Source organism: Aulonocara stuartgranti (genome assembly GCF_965226115.1).
Source record: "Aulonocara stuartgranti genome assembly, chromosome: 22".
Lineage (NCBI taxonomy): Eukaryota > Metazoa > Chordata > Actinopteri > Cichliformes > Cichlidae > Aulonocara > Aulonocara stuartgranti.
In genome coordinates, this window is record NC_138957.1 from 7,083,937 (window position 1) to 7,102,328 (window position 18,392).

Consider the following 18,392-nt stretch of genomic DNA (forward strand, 5'->3'; position numbering starts at 1 on the left):
TTAGGTATAAATATTAAGCAAAGGTAGAATTAACTAATATTAACTAGCTAACGGAGATTTGCTGCGTTAATGCAGTTATGGCGTTAACGTCATTTTAACAAGATTAAAGATGACAGCACTAATATTTTTTCTAAGATACCAGCATTTACCAGGGAGTCACTTGAAACTGATCTCAGAGCTTATGTTAATGAGGCTTTAGTAATGCATTTCACAGTAACTACCAGCAAGCGTTCAGAGAATGCACATCTCTCACAACTGATGTTCAACTCCAACTCCCTGAAGTGCAACTGAGGAATTGAGAATATATGAGCTAAAGCAGACAGAGATTGTTGTCGTTGTTTTTTTGTTTTTTTACTGATTTAGTTGAATTTCTTTTTTCTTATAGCCACAGCACAGATAGTCTCCAGTCATCATTTCCAACTTCCTCCTTTTTTAACCTCCTGAAGCAGAAATAACTGTCTGCTTGATTGAATTATGATTTTAGTAACGACTTGAGGGAATATTCGCAGTATTTCATCTCAGCGTGAAATATCTCTCCAGTGTTTGGGTAAATGGCTACGTTTTGTGGCACCCTTTGATTAGTTTTCTTTATTAAATAATTGACAGTGAATGCCCCCAAACCCCAAAGAGTATCAACATATTAGCTTTCAGTGTGCCTACAGCAGAATTCAATCAATTTGAATATATTACTTAGGGAAAGGATTTTGAATAAATGGACAATTACTTTCCATGCATGAGAGCCATTGTAACAGTGGTTGGGTGGCTGATATTATCATATTAATGGACCGGGTATGCTTATTTCCTTAAAATGTAAATTGCTGTCAGAGCTTTTTAAACGCAGTATCAACAGTGACTAAAGCTACAGCTTTGTTGAATTACTAATATCTGACACAAGTAAAGACACACACTCATTTTGGGAGGGCACTCTTATCAGAAAGTGAAAGCAGTCCTGACCTATATGTTTCGTTTTAGCTCCTCAATAAATTTATTTCACCACCACTCCTTGATTAATAGTTTGGCCCACTTTGTCATGTGTAAGTGATTACCCATGTCACTTTCATCCAATTTAGGCATGAAGGGCAAGCTAAGTATCAAAGGCTAGCAGTTTACCCAGTAACACGACCTTGTCACTGCACAACCTTTTATTCCCTCACATGTTTGGCATGGACTGATGTGTTCACTGCTTGTATTTTACACTACAGAAATATCTGGCCTTACACCAGTGAGGTTAACTCATTAACATGAACCTCTGAAAACTGTGATTGAGTGCTCCCATTGTCATAGATGAACTTTGTAACAAACTCACAGCTGTCTGTGCAAGAAAAATAGACTAGCACAGAAACGTTAGGTGGAAAACCTGCCATCAACAGCTTATTCAGAAACTTCAACTGACCCCTAATGGTGCAGGACTGAACCGCAATGACTTCTGCATGAATTCACAGATGGCCAACAGCAAAAAAAAAGCATATCTGTCATTAGACTTTGGACCGGGATTAAGGTCAGATTTGTGTAGCATGGACTTTGTGTAGCAGGGGTCCTTTACTTTAAGTAAGGTAAGCACTAGAAACTTTATGTTCCACAGCAATAAACTTGAGCACTCGATCGAATACTTTTAATATGAAGCTAAAATTCTGATATGTGTCTTATGTGTCAGGAGCATTCAAAAAACCATGTTTCTATGGTTTTCAAGCCCCAAAACATGGAATGCCATAAATGCCCAGCGATCGGTTCCCCTGGCACAAACAGAGTGATACTGCATACGTGTATGAGTGCAGAGAGCATTGCCCACAATCATATACAAACAACCATTGGCTAAGCAAATGATACACCACAGAAGGGTTAACTCGTTAGATCGCAGTCCATTTACACCTGCAGGCCAGTTGCCACTTTTTCATTGAGGATGTATACATCCCGAAGGGGGGGGACCTGGGTTTAATGGTAAGTCAAGGAAGCCATTTACCGTATGTAAAAAAGGAACAATCATTTCTGAACTGAGGAGGGGGCCCAAGGTGCATCTTTCGCCCTCTTACATTGCTGTGTCTGCAGCAATTCCCCAGCTCTTCATGAATGGTACTCATGCCCACTAATCAATAGTCAATAACAATTTGCACATGATCATGAAACTGAGCTCACAGACCGTTGCATATACTTTATATAAGGTTGGGAACGTCTCAAGTCAGCTGAGACTGAAGAAGTCATTTGGATGAGAAGAACAGAAATAACTTTCTGGGGTTCAAGCTCATGTTGCCTTAACTGTTCCCTTTCCTTTGCCTCAATCATTAGTTGTAGCATGAACCATAGCTCATTCCAGCTTACCCTCTGTGTCTTTTGTTATTCTATCCTCCTGCAACTCTTTTTTTTTCTCATCTCCTTCAGTGGCTAAGTCACCTTGTCCACTAGGTTACTGAAACTTTTCAGCTAATATTCCTATTCAGTCAGGGCATTGATTATTTCAGCACAAAGTTCTTCCTTCTGTAAATGGCCCTATACCAGCACCCTACTGGTCTGCCACAGAACAGAAATCCTTCTATGTGCAAACAAAGAGTTGCTGAACATTAGAGGCTCTTTCACAAACCTCTCTAAATCGCAGTACAAAAAGACTCACTTTAGTAAAACGCTATCAAAGCAGGCAACATGTTGTGGTAACACAAAAACATGCTATCAAAGTACAAGAATTTTTAAACTTCAAGCTTGTAAAAAGGAGGACTTAATATTATAGCTAACAATTTGAACTACCACTGAAAATTGGTGCCGAAAGCAGTGTTGCCAATTGAGACCCCCTTAGTGACTTTTTTTCTAAAAAGCGACTAGCGACAAATCTGGCGACTTTTGCTGGTGTTATTAGGAAGACTTATGACCACTTTTTGACTTGAAAGCACGTATCGCTCTTACGCTCAACAAGCAGCGCGTGCTGCCGTGGGCACCTCGCCCGTGCCAAAGCGCTCACAGGCGGCTGATAGCAGTGGCGGTCCTAGCCTGTTAGGCGCCCTGGGCGAACATTCCCTCTGGCTCCCCCCCCCCACCCCCCCCCCCACCCCCACACACACACACAGACAAAACATATTAAGGATTGTACATTAACATAAGGCTAACGGCAAACGGCTACCAAACAGCCATCATATTTCATAATAATAATAATAATAATAATAATAATAATAATAATGGATTGGATTTATATAGCGCTTTTCAAGGCACCCAAAGCACTTTACAATACCACTATTCATTCACTCTCACATTCACACACTGGTGGAGGCAAGCTACAGTTGTAGCCACAGCTGCTCATACAATGAGAACAGGACAAATTAACAATTGACAATGACTAATTAATATTAAGATCTGTAACATAATGTATTGTTTGGAGTTTAGTCTGTTACTGTTACTATTTTTACCATTTCTTCTTGGAGCAACTGTAACGCACATAATTTCCTTAGGGATTAATAAAGTATTCTGATTCTGATTCTGATTGTTTCAGGATGACCTTGTCAGGGTCCTGGGTCTCCTGACCCAGCATGTTTAGTTCTTTGTGATTTTTGTATTATTGTACTTGTGTGAGTTATTCTATGGTTTCTAGTTTCGATCCCTTGCCGTTCATGTTTCTCTGTGTCCCCTCTGTTCTGTGTAAGTCTGTGTCTGCATGTTTGAGTTTCCCTCTGTGTCTTTCGGTTCTTAGAGTCCTCTGCCTTATGGTTTATGTCTCTGTGTTTCTTAGTTGCTGTCTCCACCGTGTCAAGTTCGCGTCTCTGTGTGATACTTCCTGTTTTACTTTGAAGGTCCGTGTTTTATGTGAATGCGTCTTGCTTTGCTTGTCTCGTCAGTCCTGATTTCTCCCAGCTGTGCCCTCCTTCTGTGTCTCATTCCCCTCGTTACTTCCCAGTGTATTTAAACCCTGTGTTTCTCTGAGTCAGTGTTGTGTCGTCCCTCTTGCTGTGTGGATCTCCCTGTGAGTTTTAGTTCATTGTTTCCCAGTTTAGCTTAGTTTACTTTGTATGCTCGTTTTTCTGTGACCAGCAAATAAATCTGTGATTTTGAGTTTATCCCCTGAGTCTGTGAGTCCTGCACTTTGAGTCCTCATCTCCTGCCTGCCACACAACATTTCATGACAGACCTGCCATTATCCAATGACACATCTGCTTACCTGTATCTTTTGCTCGTTTCTCCTCTTCTTTTCTATTTTTTCTAAACTGAGGACCTGATGGCTTTGAACTTTTCTTGTCCATCTTCCATTGGTTTTAATTTTGCACTCCAGTATGAACATAAATCCCTCAACCCGAGGATCACCACAACATAATCTAAAACACCTACACCTTAGTTCACAGATTCACTTTGTCTATTGTGCATTTCTGAGATTCCACACAACCCAGGATTCAAATCATGAATACATAATGGGCTTGGATTTACAACATTATAAATGAAATGCGCTCTATTTGGAAGCAGACGGCCCCCCTCCCCTTTCGACGGGTTGTGTGTGAGACTTTAAATCATCAAACTGTAAATTTTAAATTGTTATTGATCCCTTTATCCCTAGTTCTAAAGTGTATATTTATTTTCTTACTCTTATATATATTGTTTGTTTACTTGCACTGCTGTAACTGGAGCCTCGTCGTCTCGTCTCTCTACTGGACTGTAGCGGAGATGACAATAAAGTTTACTTTGACTTCAGCAGCGAGCAGGTGCACCGAGGGCTCTCGCGCTCACTTTTCCTGTATAGAATTTCGAAAAAACATTGGTACAAATTATAAGTCTGTATCATAATGTCTGGTGTTTTCGTGTTTGTTGGTTTGTTTTTATTTTGTTTTATTTTGCGAGTTGGTTATTGGATGCTGCTCCAGCCGGTCAGAGAATCCCCCGCCGCCCCGCCCTCTCCTCTCTGCGCCGCAAGCAGCAGGCGCACCTCGCAAACGAAGGGCACCCTTACTCCCAGGAAATGGGCGATAGAAAACCGGTCGGTGCCTATGCCATTCCCAATATGTGCTGGCTGACGTCGGGGCAGCATGAGTACGAGCATTTTTTTTTTTTTTTTTTTTTTTTTTTTTTTGCCGATACCCGTGATGCTGCCCCCCACCACGATGCCACCCCGGGCAACCGCCCGTGCCGCCCGTATCTAAAACCGCTACTGGCAGATAGTCCTCCCACAGCAGTCACCCCCAGCTGCTCTCAGAGCAGATGTTCAGTCAAGGTTTAAAACTGCTTAAAAGACACACACTTTTTTGTGTCTATGTGTGTGTGTGTAACTCTGCCAGAGTGCCTGTTTTGGGTCACTTTTGCTGGTACCAAGCCCGGATAAAGGAGGAGGGTTGGAATTGACATTAAAAGAAAACAATAATTGCTAAAATAATTTAATTTTTAGTTCTAAATATATTCTAAATGTATTTAGGTTGTTTTTTTTTACTCACTTTATGTCTCTTCCACGATGTTATTTCTTTCTCCTTACAATTACATAAGCATGACCAATTATGCAAATTAGGTCATGATGTCATTTAGCGACTTCTAGCTACTTTAAGGACAACCAATAGCGATTTTCTTTACTGAGGAGTTGGCAACACTGGCCCAAAGTAAAGTACAATTAGTCCAAACTAACTTTTAAGGTACAGCCAGCATGCAGGTCTCAGAAGCATAAATGCAAAATCACAAAACAGTTAGCATAGACTGCAATGGCTACCAGTTAGCCTTACTCTATGTTAGAAGGGTTAAGTGAATTTGAATACACAACACTAATTGTCCAAGCTAAGCTTACAATACAAAACAGGCTTTAAGTGTGCTACCACATGAACAAATGTTTGACAGGTCTGCTCTCTTACTCTAGAACTTTCCTTTTTTAACTCATTCACTGCCATTGACGTCTATAGCCATCAATTGCAGTGAATGAGTCAATGGGTTTAACTCATTCACTGCCAATGGCTGGCAGTGAATGAGTTAATGCACTTTTCCTGGTTATCAGTATAATTCCTGGGCTCTGTACTATGAGGCCAGTTCAGAGTACCCTAACTATCTTTCCACTGTCTGGTTTCACTGAAAATTCGCAAGAAGCTGCTAAGTTAACCCAGAGTTCCCCCCACACGTTCACATGGAAAGGCTGCCATTGGCTGCATTTGACAGACTCACAGATGTACAAGTGTCCTGGCAGCAGAGAGGGACATTTTACAAAGGAAGCTAAAACAACACTGTGAGAAAACAAAGTGAGTAACACAGCTGCTGCAGATGAAGGAGAAGTATGGTTATGTGCAAGAGGAAAAGCACTAGTTTAATTTTAAAAGCACTGTATGAATGTGTGAGTGTTTTAAAACAATAATACAGCAAAAACATGGAGTCCAGATTTTTGAAAAGCATTTATAGTGATAATGACAATGCACAACAGTCATGGTGGAGAGAGTTGTAGTACCTTGTTCAGGTAGCAGATAAAATGAGTAAGCCTATTTTAGACTCACTTGTATCAGTACCCATAACAGCAATTAAGGGCCACTGTAGTCTGATTTTGGATTCGTAAAAGGGTGCGGGAGATTTTTCATCCCTAAATTGAATCAAGCTGAAGAAGAAATATTGTATTCTGTAATTCTCGTAACACAATTCAGTTGTCTGTTCAACATTCATTCTGCACCCATTTGCATTTTGATTCATTTCCTAATCCAGCAGTATACAACAGATACCCTTTATCCTTGGAAATGAGTAAAGTTTGTTGAATATTGTTGGTTTTAATTGTGTGTGTGTTGTCCTCCTGATATTCTTTACACTGTGCACATTTATTTCTTCATCCTCCTCAAGCAGGACTGTCAGAAACAAGTAAGAAATTAATTCATCAGAAGTGGGAGGAAAGGAAAGTATAGGTACCCTAACCAAATGAAATGCTTTGCAAAGTAGCTGCAATCCAAACTCCCTGAGTTTCCAGCAGTTTAGTTGCAGAGGGGGAAAAAAAATCACGTTGCCATGGAAACTAAAACCTGGTAGTTATCCAGGCAGAGAAGCAAAACAAAATAGAAGATGTAGATAAAGTAATTGAAGCAAAGGGGAATGAAAAATGGAGCAAACATGCAGAATTATTAAAGCATTTATTTCCAGTAGGTTAGGTTCACATAAAGCTCTTTACATGACAGTTTGTAGTAAACCGCACAGATTCTAACTTTGCTCACTGTAATTCTTATTCACATTTCACATCAAGCTGCCTCCGTGGTACAGTACCGGGATGCACGCTAAACCAAACTTGCAGGAGTCTGGGTCTCAGCCTCTCGTGTCTTTTGCTGAAGTAAGTGGAAGACTTAGCGGGATACTTGTGATTCTCTAATGAACCATCTGTCTCATCAGCTGAACATCATTTTTTTATCGTTTATTTTTTTAAGATGCTTGACACTGACAAAACTGGAAATCTCCATATGTTAACACATTTTTTTCTTGTCAGTGAGAGTGGCATAAAGTAGGGAGTGAGTGAGTGAGTGTGTGTGTGTGTGTGTGTGTGTGTGTGTGTGTGTGTGTGTGTGTGTGTGTGTGTGTGTGTGTGTGTGTAGGGTTTTAGACTTGGTTTTCAAATAAAGAGGGGAAGAAGATGAGGAGGTGGTTATATGACTTTAAGAAGAAATTGAGAAATTCAACTGAATCTTGCTTTTAGAAATGATCTGTATCATGTCTTCCAACTGCACATTGCACTTTAGAGATGAAGGAGGCATAACTGACCTACTTTCAGCTTCTGCCACTTCCTAGAAACAACCATCCAATCCAGTCTATTGGATTATTATTATTATTAACTTGGATTGCAGTCTGGTAATGTGGTCAGCCACTAACAAAAAGGAAAGAAAATTAAATTAGTCCACAGTAAAGTCAAACAATATATTGTAAACTGTAAAGATCATTAGAATGCACACAACGTCAGCCACTGAAGCAAATTACATTTTTTTCCAACACCAATGCAGAAAGGTTTGAGCAAACTTTTTATTTAATTGACTGCCATCCATTTTTGTATTAACCTCTGTATCAAATTCAAATTCAAATTCAAATTTTATTTGTCACGTACACAGTCATACACAGTACGATATGTAGTGAAATGCTTGGACAACTGCTCGTGACCTAAAGAAAACAAAAAAGGAAAAGGCTATGAATAAGATAGGAAATAAATATGAAAAATTAAAAAGGGTAAATTTAACTAGGAAGGAATAAAATATAAATTAAGGTTAAAATGAAATAACTGTACAACACAAATTAGAATGAAGGGTAAATTTAACTGGGAGAATAAGATAAAATATATAAATTAAAGTTGAAAATAAAATAACTGTACAACAAAATACACAATATAGAACTATATAAGAATGTATGAAGAAATATAAATAAATATATACACAATAACAGCAGAATATACACAATAACAGCAGCGTGATTTAAGTAATGAAATGAAAACAATGTCCAGAAAGTCCAGTGTGTGTGTAAGAACTGTATGTGTGGGTCAGGACTGTGTGGTGGTGTGATTGAGAGACCGTATCGCCTGCGGGAAGAAGCTCCTCCTCAGTCTCTCTGTGTTGGTCTTCAGGGAGCGGAATCGCTTTCCTGACCTCAACAGAGAGAACAGTCTGTTGTTGGGATGGCTGAGGTCCTTCACGATCTTCCTGGCCTTGGTCCAACACCGCCTGCTGTAGATTGAGTGCAGGTCAGGGAGCTCGGAGCGGATGGTGCGCTCAGCTGACCGCACAACCCTCTGTAGAGCTCGTCTGTCCTGCATGGTGCTGTTCCCGAACCAGGTTAAGATGTTTCCCGTCAGGATGCTCTCTATGGTGCAGGAGTAAAAGTTCCTGAGCACCTTGGAGGGCAGTTGGAAGTCTCTCAAGCGTCTGAGGTGGTAGAGACGCTGACGGGCCTTTTTCACCACGGTGTTGATGTGACAGGACCATGACAGGTCCTGCGTGATGTGAACTCCGAGGTATTTGAAGCTGTCCACTCTCTCCACTGGGCACTCGTTGATGACGGGGGTCTGGTAGTTCCTCTCCTGCTTAGTGCTGAAGTCCACTATCAGCTCCTTTGTCTTACTGACGTTTAGAAGGAGGTTGTTCCTCTGGCACCAGTTCTCCAGATTCCTAATCTCCTTCAGGTAGGCCGTCTCGTTGTTATCAGAGATCAGGCCCACCACGACGGTGTCGTCAGCAAACTTGATGATGGTGGTGGAACTGGTAGTGGCCACACAGTCATATGTCTACAAAGAGTACAGCAGGGGGCTCAGGACACACCCCTGGGGGGCTCCAGTGCTGAGAGTGGTGGAGGCTGAGACATGTCCGCCCATCCTTACTGCCTGTGGTCTGCCAGTTAGGAAGTTGGAGATCCACTGACACATAGATGAGCTGAGTCCCAGATGCTCCAGCTTGGTGGTGAGTGTGGAGGGAATTATGGTGTTAAATGCAGAGCTGTAGTCTATGAAGAGCATTTTAACATAATTCCCCCTTCTAGTGTCCAAGTGAGTGAGTGATGTGTGGAGGAGATGAGAGATGGCATCGTCTGTGGAACGATTTGGACGGTAAGCGAACTGTAGTGGGTCCAGTGTGTCTGGTAGTGAAGAAATGATGAAGTCTCTGACCACGCGTTCAAAGCACTTCATCACTACTGAGGTGAGGGCTACAGGGCGATAGTCATTGAGAGAAGCAGGGTGGGGTTTCTTCGGGACAGGAACAATGATGGACTCCTTGAAGCATGTGGGGATCACCGACTGAGATAAAGAGATGTTGAATATCTCAGTGAACACAGGAGCTAGCTTGTATGCGCAGTCTCTTAGGATACGACCTGGGATGCCGTCTGGTCCTGCTGCTTTCCTGGTGTTCACTCTCTTGAAGGCTCTCCTTACTTCATGCTCGGAGATGACGAGCACGTTTCCGGTGCTGGCAGTATCTTCTTGTCTGCAGCCGTTAGCGCCGCTAACACTAGCATCGTTGGAGTCCTTAGCTGCAGCCTCGAAGCGAGCATAGAAAGTGTTCAGCTCGTCTGCCAGAGTCACGGCCACGTTCGTCATACCGGTTGTTGGTGCTTTATAGTCCGTTATTGTCCTTAGTCCCCGCCACAGGCTCCTAGAGTCACTCTGTTGGAGTTGTGACTGTAGTTTCCTCCCGTAGCGCTGCTTCGCCTCTTTCACCGCCCTCCGCACGTTATATGACGCGGCTTTGTAGGGGTCCATGTCCCCCGTCGTGAGTCCCGTGTTGTAGGCAGCGGTGCGGGATCTCAGAGCGTCGCGGATGGTTTTATCCACCCACGGCTTCTGGTTGGGAAACGTTGTGATAGTCTTTGTCTCCACGGTATCATCTGCTAGTTCTGCTGTATGGTTTATAATCATATTAAGGTCAAGAAAACTTTTCTAAATTTACATGATGTCTCATCTATGAAAGCTTCTTGTTGAGTCTTTGAAAAGTAGCACAACCAGTTTCATTTACCATTTCTTGCCAGTCTGCAAAATCCAGGAATGGGGGTCCTAACGTCTACAGTGGAGAGGGATTTAGACAACCCAGTATCACAGCAAAACGTGTAATAGACACACCAGTTCACCGTGTCATGCTTTGCCAAAACATGAAATGCACGTACATGCAGAAGTGGCATAACCAGCAGGGGGCGATAATAGTTTTAAAGCCAAAACTACGAAGTTCATTCCAGGGTCCTTAATATATCAGAAACAATTAAGCTAGTCGGCTAATATGTATTTACATGTGAATGTGTTAGTAATGACTGTTTAAATGCTTATTTTCATGTTGGCTTGAAATAAAATCTCCCCTTCTGTTGCTACTGCAGATTACTACAACTTACTGAAACTTCTGCATGCGTGTCCTTTTCATGCTTTGGAGAGGCAAAGCGTGAAATGTACACGCTGTCCTAGCCTATTCACGGCACTGTTGTCTTTATATTGTGCAATGGTGAATACCTACAACAATTTAACCCGCATCTATGATAGTCTACATTATCCTAGCTTTTCAGTGTTTTTAAATGAAAGAATGGTAAAATTGAACTCTTACTCAAAATACATTTACAAGCTTGCACGTACAAAACATAACAATATTTTGTTAAATAATAAATATGCAAACTCAAATGCATGCAAACTGTTCAGTGCAGTCAAACCACTCAGGAAAATGCATTGCACAGTTTTCCAAGGGATAAGCTGTCAGGCCAGCCTCTTTCAAGGCTTTTTCTTACATTTCTGTTAACATCCATCTGTACTGTATCCATCCATACTGTAACAGGCAAGGATTAACCTTTATATACTGTGTGAATTTAAAAATAATACTGAATACTTAACAGTGGCTATTTAGTGCAGACACAGTGTGAAAAAAATATTTGCCTCAAGATATTAAACCTGTCTCTGGAATCATGCTACTGTAGCTTGGGTTGGTTCAAAGAAGCTAGCATGCCTCTATAATGTTCCCTGTGCTCACAGGGATACCCCAAAATGAGTGCTCTTTTAGAGCTTTTCTTTGGACACTGTCTGCTTTTTCACTTATTTTCAGTCCAGTTGTGGTTCTTGACCATTTTCAAAGGACAAGAACCACATCCTGCTGTCTGGTGAACAGCATCTTTCCCACCTAGCTACGCTTGTGTGATTCAGTGTTAAATGTCTTAAAACACAACAATGAAACATTGAAAATGGTCAAGAACCACGACTGGACTGAAAATGAGTGAAAAAGCAGACAGTGTCCAAAGAAAAGCTCTAAAAGAGCAGTTTGAGGAAGTCTGGCTCCTTGGAAGCAAAATATAAAGAAACAAGCGGTGGCTTTAGCATTTTGCACAGCACTGTATGTGCTAAGTTAGCACTGATTTATAGAAGGTTTGCTGCCTCAAAAAACCTACTACAGAGACATGAAAACACAGAGTGTCTTTCCCTCATACATCACACATTTAACAAGTAAAGCAGTTTTCCAAAGAAGAAAACTAATGACACAGAACAGCACCTCCTGCCAACTCTTGTACTAATATCTCATTAGCCGTTAAGCTATTTTTTATGTTCTTTGTGTCTTCTCATTCTGCCGTGAATTCTGTTAGTTTATTCACCTTTATGTATTTATAAGATTTTGAATTATGATGTAATATTTACTTTCGGCAACCCAGGGAAGAATAGTTGCTATATTTCTAGCAGCTAATGGGGGTCCAAATAAATAAATGTGAGTGATTCCGCCCAAGGCACATGTTCTTATCAAGAGGATGCACCAGGCTGGAGTAGCAGTTCAAATCAAATCAAATCAAATCAAATCACTTTTTATTGTCACATCACATGTGCAGGCACACTGGCACAGCACATGCGAGTGAAATTCTTGTGTGCGAGCCCCACAAGCAACAGAGATGTGCAAACACAACAACACAAACGAGCAAAATACAAGAATGGCCAACCTGAAACTAATAAATATATGTACAATATATAATAGTGTATGCATTTCTGGATGTGTATACTAAATATTTTCCTACGTGTGTGTGTGTGTGTGTGTGTGTGTGTGTGTGTATACACATTTTTACAAATTAAATAGTAAAAAAATAAAATAAAATAATAATAATAATAATAATAATAATAATAATAATAATAATAATAATAATAAAATATATAAAATATACAGAGTTGAATATGTGCAAAACAAGTGGCATTTATATACAGTGTGGAGTGCATAATGTTGAAGTTCCAGTAGTGAAGCTGAGGTGTCTATGACGTGTTCAGCAGTCTGATGGCCTGATGGAAAAAGCTGTCTCTCAGTCTGCTGGTACGGGACCGGATGCTGCAGAACCTCCTTCCTGATGGAAGCAGTCTGAACAGTTTATGGCTGGGGTGACTGGAGTCCTTGATGATCCTCCCCGCTTTCCTCAGGCACCGCTTCCTGTAGATGTCTTGGAGGGAGGGAAGCTCACCTCCAATTATCCGTTTCTGTCATTTTAATGAGTGTTTGTGGAGAGCAAGCCCAACTGACAATTGTACAAATAATGACATGTACAGAGAATGCTAATGTATTCCCGTGGATTTTCTTAACATGACTGGAAAGGCTCGCTTGTGTGGGGGGTAAAAAATTCGACACCTCTGAGAAACGGGTTTTAACACAATGCAAGCGTGAGTAAATGAGAGAAAGCAATGCTGTGCTCCCAGAAGTTTCTACCAAGTACAATCTCACATCAATTTATTCTTGTTGTAGATAGGTATATACTAAAAGGAAGAAATTACTTGAGGATGAGGTAAATAGTGGATATTGGCTCTTGTACCATCTCCAGGGGGAAGGAAAAACAACACGAACAGGAAGATGTAGAAAAAAGACACAGATATGAGTGAAAGCGACCCAGAAAATCCACAAGCAAGTCACAGAGCTGTCTTGCATAACCGTACATACAAATGGAGGCTCATGTCTTTCTGCTTGGCTCTTTTTACCTTATTGCAACTCCAAGGTGTTTTTCACTCTGTAGGACGCAGCCGAGTGTCTCAAACTGACTGAAGCAGGCCGTGAATTTGACTCCAGCCCAGCACACTGTGTTGACAAAACCCACAGCAATGATTTATAACTCTGATAACACTACTATGGTCATGTGGGAAGAGAATTATCCGTGTTTGTTTTTAGCCTCATGGCTGAGAAAATGTATTTCATAATGTAAGTAGCTGGCTGCTGCTTTAAGTACCATGTGGTAAGTAGCAGGCTATATAAATAATATACTAACATATTTTTAAGTCTCCAGTGACAAAATATTCCAGCAGGCAGTGTTTCCACGTCCTGCATATTTATATGCATCTAACAACAATATTCTGGGAGGTATTGAATGATTAGTGATTTATGGGTTGCTGACAAGTTCAAAACAATAATCTGGTGGGGAAGTTTTACGTGGGACTATCGCTGGGACAGAATCAACAGAAATAAGATCCAAAAGCAGGACACAGAAAATTATGTAAATTGAAAAATTTGAATCTTGAACCTTTTAAAGCCTGAACCATGAAATAACTGCCAGAAAATTCATTTTTTTGAAAATGGAATGGTAATTGAACCTTTTGACAAATTTAAAATAAATTAAAAAGATATTAATTTGCATAGATGAGTTTTAATTTGTGTCATATTTGCTACACTTTGCTGCAACATTTCTTTTCAGTTCATTGCTTAAAAATGTATTCTGCAATTTATTTAGGTTTTTCAGGGGGAAAAATCACGCTGATGATGTAGATGTCCTAAAAACTTACTAAAGCTACATGTATCAAATAGGATATACCATTAAGGTATTACACCAGCCTGATGTTATATACCTGTAGGTAGCTAACAGGGAAAGAACAAAAAGCAAAAAGGCAAATTCCAGAAAATTGTTAAATTAAGAAGCATGATAAAAACTAACTGCTAACAAAAGCCAAGGCTCATTGACATGATAGTTTCTTTGTCTATCTTTTATATGGTTACGGAGTAAGTATGTATAGTCTGTGACATATATAGTGATAACTGATAACTGAACACAGAGAGAAAAGTGTTAAAGACAGGGAGTGAAAACACTTCAGAAGGAAAAACAAAACAAACCAAAGCAAAAACAGGAAATTACTTGACACCATGAATTGACAACCATATTTGTCCAAATGGAGTGACTGAACCAGGCTGTAAGAGGTAATACCAAGAATGTTTTATAGAAACAAATCAAGAATTACAGAACCACTGCCTCGTGTGCAATATTATGGAAAAGCCTAAGGGTGTATTTGGTGATTGTAGTTTAAAGGAAAACTTTATCTTTGAACACATACACTTCTAAAAAACCAATAAAGGAGAAGGCTACGTATTCTACATGCTTGTGTGCTGAGGACAGTACATATATATATTTTCTAATCTTGCCAAACTAATAAGAGTTTTGTTTATTTTGCCAGCCGGTCTTTAAGTGATGACGTATTAACACTGCTTCCTGGTCCAAGCTACTCTGCATTTATTTAGGCTGTTATGTTTTTAACATGTTTTAATGCTTTGTATCTTGTTCTGTTTAATCTGAACAAGCTCCTAAAAAAGGCAGTGATCACTGTTGGCCTCACTTGGTTTTTATTACCACTATTTGTTTTAAAGCTCAGTTTTGAAAATCGTATGATGTAAGAATCCAAAACCTAGCGTCTCCAGCCCTAAACCAGGGTTTTGCTTCCGCTGTGGAGAAGATGATCACATTAAGCCACAATGTGAAAATGCACCCAATTCAGCACTGGTAAGTGCCAAGCGGAAGCAATTTGACAGCAAACAAAAGTGGCAGAAGCAAAAGTCCTCTGCTTCTGAGGATTTAAACTAGTTCCAGTTCCTGTTGAGGGGCAAACAGGAGCTGAGCTGGACCAACCTTGTCCCGCTGAGAACAAAAAGCATGCCAAGTGTGCAAAGTCGCAGACAAAGATCCACACTAGATTACCACCAGGATTAGTTGGATCCAGATGTACAGCAGAAGTCAACATTGCAGGTTGCAACTGCCCGTGTCTACTGGATACTGGTTCCCAGGTTACCACAATTCCAGTTTCATTCTATAATGAGCATCTCTCCGATCAGCCAGTCCACCCATTGAATGAGCTTCTTCATGTGGAGGGGGCTGCTGGTCAATGTGTTCCATACCTTGGGTATGTTGAGGTTGCCATGACATTTCCAAAAGACTTTCTTGGGAGTGACTTCCCAGTTCAAACGCTTGCACTTGTTGTTCCTGATGTGAGACCTGATTATCCAACCTCAGTACTTGTTGGCATGAATACACTTGAAATTCTTTATGAACAATTCTCTTCTAGTAACTGTTCATCATTCCAGCCTACCTCTTACGGGTACAGAGCAGTTCTGCAAACTCTCCAAGTGACATACCAACAGAATTGGATTGATCATCTTGGTGTTGTGACGACCCTTAGTAAATCTCCTGTGCTAATTCCAGCTGGCTGCACAGTTGTGGTCGAGGGTTCTGCCAAGCTTCTCAGCCCAGCTAGTCAATGTGTTGTCATTCAGCACCCGGGTTCAGGCCTGCCGGGTGGTTTGTGTGTCAGTAATTGTCTAGTCGCTCTTAAAGGTGGTACACATACTCAGGTTCCAGTTGTTGTGTCAAACAGAACAGAGCAAGACATCTACATACCAGCTTTGAGTGTCATTGCAGAGCTGGGAGCCTATGACTGCATAGTCTCTGAGCACAGTGTGACCAACCCCCCAGATCGGGAGATGGTGTCAACACCACTCACTTTCAAATTTGGCGAGTCACCAATACCAGCAGAATGGAGAGAACGGATCACAACAAAACTAAATGCCATGTCTGAAGTTTTTTCACATCATGACTTGGATTTTGGTTGCACTAAGGAAGTGAAGCATCACATCAAGCTCCATGACAATACCCCTTTTAAACACAAAGCAAGACCTATTCATCCCCAGGACATAGAAGCTGTTCGTAAACATCTTCGAGAGCTTCTAGATGCTGGTGTTATCAGGGAGTCGGAGTCATCATTTTCATCACCAATAGTGGTTGTCAAGAAGAAAAATGGAGACATTCGACTATGTATTGACTACCGCAAACTCAACCTGCAAACGATTAAGGATGTGTACGCATTGCCCAACTTGGAGGAATCGTTTACAGCACTCACTGGATCGAAATGGTTCTCTGTGCTTGATCTCAAATCTGGTTATTATCAGATAGAGATGGATGAAGCTGATAAAGCCAAAACCGCTTTTGTGACGCCAATTGGGTTTTGGGAGTTCAACCGAATGCCTCAAGGAGTTACTAATGCACCTTCAACGTTCCAAAGACTCATGGAGAGGTGCATGGGAGACTTGCACTTGAAAGAGGTCCTCGTGTTTTTGGATGATTTGATCATATTCTCCAACACTCTTGAGGAGCACGAAGACCGTTTGCTGAGGGTGTTGAATCGCTTGAGAGAATTTGGGTTAAAACTTTCTCCAGAAAAATGCAAATTCTTTCAGACATCCGTCCGATACTTGGGCCACATTGTTTCAGAAAATGGTGTTGAGACAGACCCAGAAAAGGTTGCCACCTTGAAATCCTGGCCAATTCCAACCAACCTGAAGACCTTGAAATCTTTTCTGGGATTCGCTGGCTACTATAGGCGTTTTATTAAGGGATATGCCATGATTGCCAAGCCACTCAACAACCTCACACGTGGATATCCATCCACACACAAAAGCTCCAAAAATGAGACTTCTAAGAGCTCACAGTTTGATCCCAAGCACTCCTTTGGTTCCAGGTGGAGTCCTGAATGTCAGTTGGCTTTTGATACCCTCATTGACAAACTTACCACTGCACCAGTTCTAGGTTTTGCTGATCCGGCACTGCCTTACATTCTCCACACAGATGCCAGCACCAACGGATTGGGCGCTGCCCTTTACCAAGAGCAAGAGGGGAGACTTAGGGTGATAGCCTATGCTAGTAGGGGGTTGTCATCCAGTGAAAGTCGTTACCCAGCTCACAAGCTTGAATTCTTGGCACTGAAGTGGAGCGTGACAGAAAAATTTCATGATTACTTGTACGGAGCAAGCTTTACAGTGGTCACGGATAACAACCCACTTACCTATATCTTGACATCAGCAAAGTTGGATGCTACCGGCCATCGTTGGCTGGCTGCTCTTTCTACATTCTCGTTCAAGATACAGTATCGAGCAGGCAAGCAAAACCTGGATGCAGATGCACTTTCCCGTCTGCCCCATGATGGTACTTCCTCTGGGGAACCTGCTCAAAAAGATGAGGAGCTAATTAATCAGTTTACTCAACAACATCTCTCAAGCAGCAGTGATGGTGAAATATCAGCTGAAGTTGTCGATGCGATTTGCCAAAGTGGTGTTGTCAGGACCCAAGCTGAGAATAGTTTGGTTGAATCCCTGTCCATCAACACCGCAGTGCTTCCTGAGAATTACTCAGAAGATTCACATGGACTTCCTGTTATTTCCACCATATCCCATTCTGAGCTTTATGAAAAACAGAGAACTGATCCAACTCTTCAGGAGGTTATTCACCAGTTGGAGTCAGGAGAAAAAGTTCCTCTGACAGCCAGGAAAGAGCTTCCTGAAATTCCTCTTCTCCTTCGCGAACTGAACAAATTGGAGCTGATTGATGGTATCCTCTATAGGATAAGATATGAAAATGAACAACCATCATACCAACTGGTCCTTCCGACAGAACAGCGGCAAACTGTTCTCCACAGCCTCCACAATGATATGGGCCACCTGGGAGTGGAACGGACCCTTGACCTTGCCAGGACTCGGTTCTATTGGCCAAGAATGGCAGTGGATGTGGAAAATAAAGTAAAAACCTGTGGCCGGTGTATTCGCTGGAAAAGCTTGCCGGAGAGAGCTGCTCCTCTGGTTAACATTCGGACATCACGTCCGCTTGAACTCATTTGTATGGATTTCCTCAGTCTCGAGCCCGATACCAGCAACACCAAAGACATCCTGGTACTGACAGATCATTTTACCAAATATGCCCTTGCCATTCCAACACCAAACCAAAAG